The sequence below is a fragment of the Gouania willdenowi genome, chromosome 9 (genome assembly GCF_900634775.1).
Source record: "Gouania willdenowi chromosome 9, fGouWil2.1, whole genome shotgun sequence".
NCBI lineage: Eukaryota > Metazoa > Chordata > Actinopteri > Blenniiformes > Gobiesocidae > Gouania > Gouania willdenowi.
In genome coordinates, this window is record NC_041052.1 from 34127883 (window position 1) to 34138287 (window position 10405).

The window sequence follows — 10405 nt, forward strand, 5'->3', positions numbered from 1 at the left end:
TGTCAGGTTATTGAGAACAATGTCTCTGCGTCTACAAACACCAATGTTTTTGTCAGAGACACGGACATTGAGAGACTGGAAAACTTGTTGGCAATAACAAGATCCCACCCCGCTCCGGTACTTTGGAGTGCGATGATCCGCGACACAGTATTTTTGTGCCAATCTGGTTTGTCCGAATGCTTTAAAGAAATTCTAAAAGACCTGGCTAATCATGTAGTGAGAGCCTCTCATCTGCTTGCATTTTACGCTCTACTCGTTGATGTTACCACCAAACTTGTGCTAAAAAATCATTCTGTAAATATCATGTTTGAGCTTGAAAAAATACACAATGTCATTTACCGTACTGTGGATCATTCTGTACTGGCTCAGATTTTAACAATGATAAAAAGGTAGATTTAGACTTTTGTACGTTGTGTGATGTTTTAATTATTCATTCATATTAGTTGTAGGTTTTTGAAAAAGTAAATGTTTAAAATTTAAAAAAACTTGTGTGCTATTGTTTTAATTATTCATTCATGTTAGTTGTAGGTTTTTGAAAAAGTAAAAATTAAAAAAAACTTGTGTGCTATTGTTTTAATTATTCATTCATGTTAGTTGTTGTCTTTTTGAAAAGCAATGTGTTTGCCAATGTTTTATATCTATATATGTATACTTAAAATGACTGATGCATCGCTAATAAAAATGAATAAATACTGTAAACCCTCTCTTTTCTTCTCATTCTTCCTTATCATGTCTGAGATACGTTTCATGAAAAAAGTATACTACACCCCAGCTCACCACGGTAGCTTTGGCGGTGTAGAGCGACTCCGTAGAGGTGTGCAAGATGAAATGGGAAAGACTATCCCTGTAGAAAATGTTAAGAAATTCCTATCAACGCAAGATGCATATACTCTACACAAACCCGCCAGAATACATTTTCCTAGAAATTGGGTTTTTGTGTCTCGCCCGCTAAATCAATTTCAGGCTGACCTGTGCGATATGCAGGCCCTGTCTGAGCACAATGATGGGTACAATTATTTATTAACGGTCATAGATGTATTTTCCAAGAAAGCTTACGTGAGGGCTCTGAAAAGAAAAACCGCAAAGGAAGTGGTGAATGCCTTTGAATCCATTTTTGCCGAAAGTCAGCCGCCCAAAAAAATTCAAACCGACGCGGGGAAAGAATTTTTTAATAAAAGTTTTGGGGTTTTGATGAAAAAATACGGAATCGTTCATTTTTCCACAACCAGCGATCTCAAAGCTTCTGTGGTGGAAAGATTCAATCGTACTTTAAAGGGTAGAATGTGGAGATATTTTACAGCAAACAACACTTTGCGATACCTCAATGTCCTACAAGACTTGGTGAAAGGTTATAATCACAGCTATCACACCAGTATTAAAATGAGGCCTGTGCAGGTGACCTCGGACAACACCGATCAAGTGTTTCAAAACTTGTACGGTACACCTCAAACACATCTTCCAAAGATGAATTTTAAGAAGGGTGACATAGTCAGGATCTCAAAGTTGAGGGGAGTGTTTGATAAAAAATATGAACAGAGTTTTACGGATGAAATGTTTACAATATCACACTGTGTACCCCGCAGACCACCTGTGTACAAACTAACAGATTATGACGGAGAAGCCATCCAAGGTTCATTTTACGAGGCAGAGTTGCAAAAAGTAACGATGGACAAAGACAGAGTCTATCATGTAGAGAAGATTCTGAATCGACGCACCTTGAAGGGTGAAAAACAGGTTTTTGTACAGTGGAAAAATTGGCCCGAGAAATTTAACAGTTGGATCAAGGAATCTGATTTGAAAAATGTATAAAAGATCTACGCAAGATGGCAAAAATCATCATTTCACCATGTACGGCCCAAAGGATGAAGGGTTTTTCATCACTCTTCCCTCCAACGCCAGCCTCAACGTTTTTAAAGACAACAAGAGTTCCAGTTACCGGGTGGATTTACCTCAACATATAAATTTAGACGGACGCTGGGAGGTAGCCATGACGCAAATTTCATATCCGCACACCTTCTTTACCATAGCGCAGAGTGACGCCTATTTTTATTGGAGGGAAAAACCCAAAGAACCGGGGAAAGAAAGCGTCGTACATCAGCAGAGATTTAGAGGAGGCTATTACAATACCATAGGAACCTTTCTGAATGAGCTGAATAGTTTTTTTAGAAAAATAAATTCCGATATTTATCTCGTCTATAGCGGTATTCAAAAAAAGATGGAATTCCAAGCCGGAGCTCAAACTCACGTACTCTTTGACGCACCAGCGGCTTACCTGCTGGGACTAAAACCGGGGGAATGGTTTGTGTTTGACCAAAAGTTTGCACACTACCCAGCCGATTTACGCGCAGGTTTTTACCACATGTATTGTTACTGCGACATTGTAAGTCCGCAGATGGTTGGTGATGTATATGCACCGCTTTTGAGAACGTTCGATATTAAAGGAACGTACGGTGACATTATCACGCAATATTTCAATCCCTCTTATTACTTACCGGTAGCCAAACATCACATTGAAAACATTAAAATTGAGATAAAATCAGATCAAAACAAACCGGTGGATTTTACCTACGGTAAGACTATCGTAACGCTTCACTTTAGACCCAAAGCATGAAGCCGTCAGCTTATATAAACCATCCGTCTAAGACAATGTCATTCAGTGTCGAGACGTTGAGCTAAGGTAACTACCCATTAGTCTAAGGGGGGTGTCCTTTTGCGAACATCGTACAATAAGGTACATTGTTTTTTTTTTTTTGGTACATCCAAAAGAAGAAAAAAAATAAATAAAAAATGGTTAGGGCCGCCTTGAGAGAGGACCCTCACCGTTTTGTATCTTATTATGAGAGTCAGGTCGGCGGGAATTTGCCCGGCTTTTATGGAGCCCCGGTAATGTATGGGCGTGGGATAGGATCCTTGTTTTCTAAATTATTTCGTTTTATTAGTCCTCTGGTGAAGAAGGGTTTTGTCATAGCTAAACCGCATCTTAAAGAGGCAGCCAGCAACATTGCCTCGGACGTGTTTGCCCGTGCGATGGCACGAAGCAGTGATTCAAAGCAAGAGGGGAGCGGCGGTATTATGGTCATGTCACGTAGATCGAGAAAGCGACCCTCCGGAGAACGAGCCCCTTCAAACTCTAATAAACGATCACACGGTAAGAAGAGGAAACCAGTTGCAAAAAGCAGACGCGCGAAGAACAAGTCTACCCGGAGCTCCGATATTTTTTAATTAAATCAAATATGGCACTGTTGCACCAGAAATCTCCAGAGTGCACCCTCGCAGAATTAGATATATTCGCTGTTCCGATGACGCAGCTTTCGATTGATGATAAAATCTACACTGAAATCTCTCCCTTGTCGGCCATCGCCGACGGAGGACCTATAGAGTTTTTCATCCCCGGAGATGGGGACAAGTATCTGGACCTGAACGATACATTGTTACATCTCCGTGTGAAAATCACCAACGACGACGACACGGACCTGGCAAACGACGCATCCGTAGCCCTCATCAATTATCCTCTAAATACAATTTTCAGTCAGTGTGACGTTACTTTGGGGGATAGACTGATTTCGCAGTCTAGCGCTACACATCCCTACCGCGCTATGATTGAGACTCTTCTCAACTTTTCAGAGAACACTCTGAAAAGTCAGTTTAGCGCAGGCCTTTTTTACAAAGATACAGCCGGTGCAATAAACTCTACAGTGACCGTTAACGGACCGAATAAAGGATTAAATAAGAGAGCGGCTTTCACAAGCACCTCCAGAGAAGTGCACCTGCTCGGCCATCTTCACGGAGATATATTTTTCTGCGAGAGACTTTTGCTGAATTCGGTTGATTTGAGAATTAAACTGACCAGAGCTAGCGACGCTTTTTGCCTCACCGGAGTCCGCGACTCTACGTTTCGTCTGAAAATATTGGGAGCCTCTCTGTTTGCAAAAAAAGTCTCTGTGTCCCCGGCTGTGCGGTTAGGTCACGCCGCAGCCTTAATGAAAGGTAACGCTCTCTACCCCCTCTCGCGGGTCAACGTAAAAACATACTCCATACCGGAGAACTCTAGGATATGCACCCAGGAGAATCTGTTTCTGGGTTCCATGCCCAAATACGTGGTACTGGCTATGGTACACCACGAAGCCTTTACTGGGAGAAGAGACCTATCACCATTTAATTTCATTCACAACGACGTTGAATACCTGGCTCTCTGTCAGGACGGCAGACAGATCCCCGCAAAGGCTTTCCAGCCGCAATTTAACGCCGGGTTATCCGTCAGAGAATTTTACAACATGTTCCTGGCTACAGGGAGACATCTTAAAGACTTACCTCTGAGCATCACCCGGGAGGATTTTAACGAAGGATACTCTCTGTTTGTGTTTAATCTCAACCCGGGCGATGACAATGACGCCCTCTCCCCCATTTCAAACGGAAATCTAAGACTGGAGATGAGATTTAGAGTTCCCCTACCAAACACCACTACGCTTATCGTCTACGCCTGTTACGATTCTATTTTGGAGATCAACGCTAAGAGGCAGGTTCTGGTGGATTATTATTGAGAAGATGGATAACATTCAACTAGAGACTCTATTGCATAGTCTGTTGGGGGATGCATTCTGCGGTGTGTGGGCATCGGATCAACTTCCCTCGCTGAATCCGTCTTTTAAACCACCCGCCTACTTTATAGTCAACACACACCCCGGTCACATGCCCGGAGAACACTGGTTAGCTCTGACCTTGGAAAAGAACCGCAAAGCCACCTTTTTCGACTCTTATGGATTCCCCCCGGACTTTGCGCATTACCCTACAAGCATCTTACAGTTTTTGAAAGAGCGCTCACAAAACATAGAATACCACGACAAGCAGTTGCAACACCCCCTGTCAGCGGTTTGCGGACATCACTGCGTCTATTATCTCTGCCATCGGGCGTGCGGGTTATCTTACGGACAGACGCTGTCTCTGTACGATGATGATGTGATAAAGAATGATCTTACGGTGTACGAATATGTCAGAAAATATCAGCGATGTGTTAAAAATGAATTCAATCGCAATCCAAAACAGGGGAATTGTTCTTTACAAATGCTTAAAGATTGTCATAAATAAAAAAAATTACTTTTTTTATGCTTTGCCATTACCCACGTGTATTTTGCTTTAAAAATGTACACTCACAAAATATGCTCAATAAACATTTTTATTGATGAAAGACAATAAAATGTGTCATGCCTCACAGTTATTTAAGATGAAATGTTAATCCAAGGCGATGATAAAGTATTTTGTTTTCCAACAGTCCGTTCGGCAGCTAATTCTCTCTCGGGAGTAATCCATTTTGGGGATAGTACACGGAACGCCTTTTTTCTTCTTTTTCCTTCAGGCGTTTCAAATTCTTTATCACGGAAACCACCGGCCTCCCTCTTGAGCAGACGGTATTGATCGCGAGCATGCGGGTTATTTATTGTGGATAAGGGGATGTTTAGTTCTGACAGAGTATTTAAAAACTCTGTCCACCCCGCAGGCGACGGCTCCCTGGTTTTTTTCTTAAAAGGGTGGGTGAGATACTTTAACAAATCAATCACGTGAGAACCTTGCACAGCGTCGCCCCTGAAAATGAATTCCCCCTTGGAATTCCAGCCTTCGTGATTCTCCGATATTTTTTTTAAGACGTACTCTGCGCTCTTGCGATCTCGCTGGGGGAGGTTTTTCAAAAGATCTTGGTCCGTACGGTCATCGCCGGATGTTTGTGGTTTGTGAGAAGACGTTTGAGCTTTGGCGTCATACGGAACATCCAACTGCTCCGGGTGCTGGGTCGTTGCCACTCTACGATCCTCTCTCTGACCCTGCTTCATAAAGGTAAGATATCTTTGCAGTAGCGCGCTATACTTTTTAATTTTCTCATGAGGACTCACACCCTGCTCGTTCAAGATTGTTCTCATACGGTCGTCCAAATCCAGCTCAGCGTTCTCTCTCATGGATGGCGAAGGCTGAGTTAGACTCTTTAACTGGTGAGGTGAAATAAGAAACATTTTTTGGGCCTTCTTTAAAGTCATTATCTCTGGATCAGTCCTCCGATGAGATTGCCGAGCAAAGGCACGACGGTCGAGAGCAGAGGTAGAATAAAACCACCAGTTTGCTTCTTTAGAGCCCGCTGCTTGTGTTTTATACTGGTTTTTTTATCGGCCAACAGCTTGATAATTTTTTTCTGCCTCTTCAGTTTTTTAAACTGAGAAGGATTCAACGGGATGTTTCCTTTCAGAAGATTTAAGGCGATCTCACACAATGCTTGGATAAAATCGGGGGAACTGTGAATAAGAATGTCCTTTCGTTTCTTGGGTGAAGCGTGATACAGAGCCGCCAACAAGGGGGCGTTTCTTTTTATACGTGCCGACATGACGTTTTGAGGGTGTAAACGACCAGACGTGCGTGAGACTCTACACGGGTCCTTAGTCTGTATAGCTCTGGGCATACGGGTGTGAGGTCTACTATTAAATACCCCGTGAACATCTTTGGCGTCGTCGTCAAAGCTCTCTAAAAAAAAGGCCTTTTGTGAAGGATAAATCTGATGATTTGGAGTTTATCCCTGGGATTTTATTTATCTTTCTGGTGGTAAGTAATTATCCTAATAAAAATGAATAACTGGACGTAGGGAAATCCTAAAGTTAACTACAGCAAAATGATTTGAACAACATAAACACCGTTTAGAAAAAGGAGGGTAACTTTTTATTGAATATGTAACTTACTCCTAATATTGATTGATTTGCTTTTGGCTGTCTTCCAACACAGACGATTCAATACAAAGAATAAACATTCATTTAAACAGCAAAAATGGAATGAGCTGAATCTGTATCGGAGCCCACCCCCAAACAGCACGATATAAAAACAATAACAGCACCATTCATCAACTTATAAACTTGTGATTCAAAGCCTTTTGTTTTTTAAAGACTTTTTTTAAACATTGACCACATAGAAACATACCTTTATCATTTGTTCTAATTTTACTTTAACCGATTGCTTTTGAATTTCTTCAAATTAAACATGCAAATAAAGACAAGTTACATGTAGCCAATACATTTTCAGGTTAACAGTTACGCTACATTAAAGGAAATGTTTTTAGTATATGACATAGACCACCAACCTTTCTAAAACAGGAGCTACTTCAAAGTGCTAATACACGCTGCTTCAATTTTCCAGTTTTACTTTAATTAGAGGGAAGACTTTGTTTTATTTTTGAAAATAAACAGGGAGTCATCGCGTTCCCACTATACCTGCCATCAACTGCTCTTTACCGTGTTTTTGGATTGTAACAATTATGTAAACTCCACCTTCTTATTTAATTTTATTGCCTTAAACACCAAATCTGCAACATCTTTAATGAAACACTGCTGGGACAGATGTCTCAGTGAAAATAAACCTGTATTGAATACACTTTAACTCTAACTTAAATGTAGATCAAATGCAATTATTGTGCATCATCTGGCTGAAATATTTATAATTTCACTAAACCATGATTTGTTTTTATCTAAGCGAGTTTTTACCAGAACAAGTGGATGTGTGCCGCTATTTCTGTTCAGGCAGTGTTGCGGGCGGCTAAAGGGTCTTGACGTTGGAGCAAAAGGGTAACGGAACATTTCGGTACACCCTGTAGTGTTTGGTGACTGATGTAAAGTTTAATAGGTAACGCGTTGATGAAGAAGAAGTGAGTTTGTCTCAATGTGAACGTGTTTAACTAATTGTTTGTCTGTAATAAACATCACGCTAGAGCATCATTCATCTGTTTAATAGATGTTGCGCGATTTGCCGGCTACGTCACACAGGTCCTGGTTTAGTAGCAGAATGATTTATTGAATAAATGGACGGAAATCTAAACACACGGACCTCTGCGCGGACACACGGCAATTATAAACAGAACAGACTTAACCGAAAGGCCATCATCAAACGGAGTAAATGTGTCCATACTGTTTGTGTAGAGTTTAATATCACCAAGTTTACCAAAGAGCAACTATTTATTCCTAGTTATTGTTTCTAGAGTTTTATTGCCTTTATTTGCCGGTTATTAGTTCCTATCTCCTCAACGCTCCGCTAATCAGACAGAAACAGAATAATTCAAACAACCCGTCGTTATAAAAATACAATCCAGTGCTCCATCATTTCAGAAACTATTTCTATTCAAACGGAGCAAAACTCTTGAACCAAAAAAAAAAAAAATCATGCAACCACACACACACACACACACGCACTGCCCCCTCCCTTTGGAACCACGGCTGCTGCAGAGGATCCAAGGGGGAAAAAAACAGCGGCTGCAGGCGGTAAAACTGTGGTCGGCGGTGCAAAACCGGGTCCGTCTTAAAAACATTGTTATTCGTGAATAAATCATGATATTATAATCAAAACATTTTTATCATCATATTAGGTACGTATTCTGCGTAAAAGTATATTCTAAAAAGCTCACAAAACCCTTGAATTTTGCTTTATTTGTATGAGGGTTTTGGAGATATCTTTATTTACTTTTTCAACTCCGTCAAAGTCCCATAGAGACTCATTTTCTTTATATCAGTAACCAGCAAATGCTCAGCGTCAATCACCCTTAAAGAGACAAACGTTGTCTCTCTCTCTCATTCAACTGTTTAAACAAATTAAAAACAAATTAAACAAAGTTACGTTGCCTTCAAGGCAATAAAAATGATGAATATAAGAAATAATATTATAGTAATTTTTTGTATTATGAATATATTAAAGAAAAATAATAAAGTTGAAATAAGAATAAATACAAATAACTAGTAATATAAGTACAAAACAAATAATTAACCCGCCGGTGTTATAAGTTTTATGACATTTACCTTCTTTGAATATGTCCCATTCAAAACAGATAATTAAACTTTAAAAACAAGTCATAGCTGGCGCACCAAGACTGCTTTTTTTTTTTTTTTTTTTGTTTTTTTTTTTGTTGGTGGGATGGTTGAAATTGTGTGTGTGTGTGTGTGTGTGTGTGTGTGTGTGTGTGTGTGTGTGTGTGTGTGTGTGTGTGTGTGGGTGTGGGTGTGGGTGTGGGTGTGGGTGTGGGTGTGGGTGTGGGTGTGGGTGGGTGTGGGTGGGTGTGTGTGTGGGTGGGTGTGTGTGTCGAGTTTAAAGTTCAGAGGTAAGTCTGATGTTCAAAGCATTCTTATGCATAGTGATGGTCAGACATGGTCATATTGCTGCTATGAATGGTAAGATTTGGAAAGCTTTTTGTAAGATATGCTTCAGCTTGTGCAGTCACTTGTTTTAACTAACTGTCACGTTATTATCTGTTAGATGCACACTAGAAGAATGTGTGTTTGCAAAACATGTCTGTTTCACCCCACCCAGGGTGCGGCTCAGTTTCTGCCCTTGACTCTTATCTCTTCAGAGCTTACAAACTTTCTTCGGTCATTGTGAACATCTAAGGTCATTCAAAAGATCACACACATTACACGACAGGAAAAAGAAAGAAAGAAAAAAAATATGTATACATTAAGAATGTCAACCTCTAAATGATGCCTGACCGAAAGGGGTTTAAGCTGAAGTCTAGACTTATTTTGCCTTTTACAACTGAAACACTACTGTCTGTCCAAAGATGACACAATTTCTCTCATACCAACGATGTAAGCACAAAACTTAAACAATCAAAATTATATTAAGCATCCTCGATCAACTTCTTTTCTAATGTTTCATTCAAGTGTTCTATAATATTTAACTTGTACATTTTCTTAAATGCATGAATAGTTTTGGAGCAGAAAGGTGATTGAAACCCTCTCTCTCTGTGTGCGTGCGTGTGTGTGTGTGTGTGTGCGTGTGGTTTTCTTTTATTTGGTGAGAAACATTGTGCATTTATACCTTTCTTTTTCTTTAAAACAGTTCAGTGAGGGGCTGGTGAATTATGTGTGTGTGTGTGTGTGTGTGTGCGTGCGTGTGCGTGCGTGTGTGTGTGTGTGCGTGTGGTTTTCTTTTATTTGGTGAGAAACATTGTGCATTTATACCTTTCTTTTTCTTTAAAACAGTTCAGTGAGGGGCTGGTGAATTATGTGTGTGTGTGTGTGTGCGTGCGTGTGCGTGCGTGTGTGTGTGTGTGTGCAAGATTTTTTTTTTTTTTTTTTTTTTTTTTTTTTGACTCTAAGGCGGAACTTCCGGTTTGGGAAGGCGGGACTTCCGGTTGGGGGCGGGACAAAGGTCGTGACGTCACACCTGTCAAAAGTTTGATTGAAAGTGGGTACTATCTCTCTCTCAGGTGATTCAGTGCTATTCAAGGAATATGTGGATATGAAGGTTTTAAATTTGCAACAAACGGTGTGGGAGTTATTGACCAAAACGCGTTGACCTTTGTTATAGCACCACCTGCTGGCGGATATTTGTGAATTTTTGCTTCCATGGTCCCCTGGGGGTTTTGGACCTAACCACCAAAGGGCATCGCCCT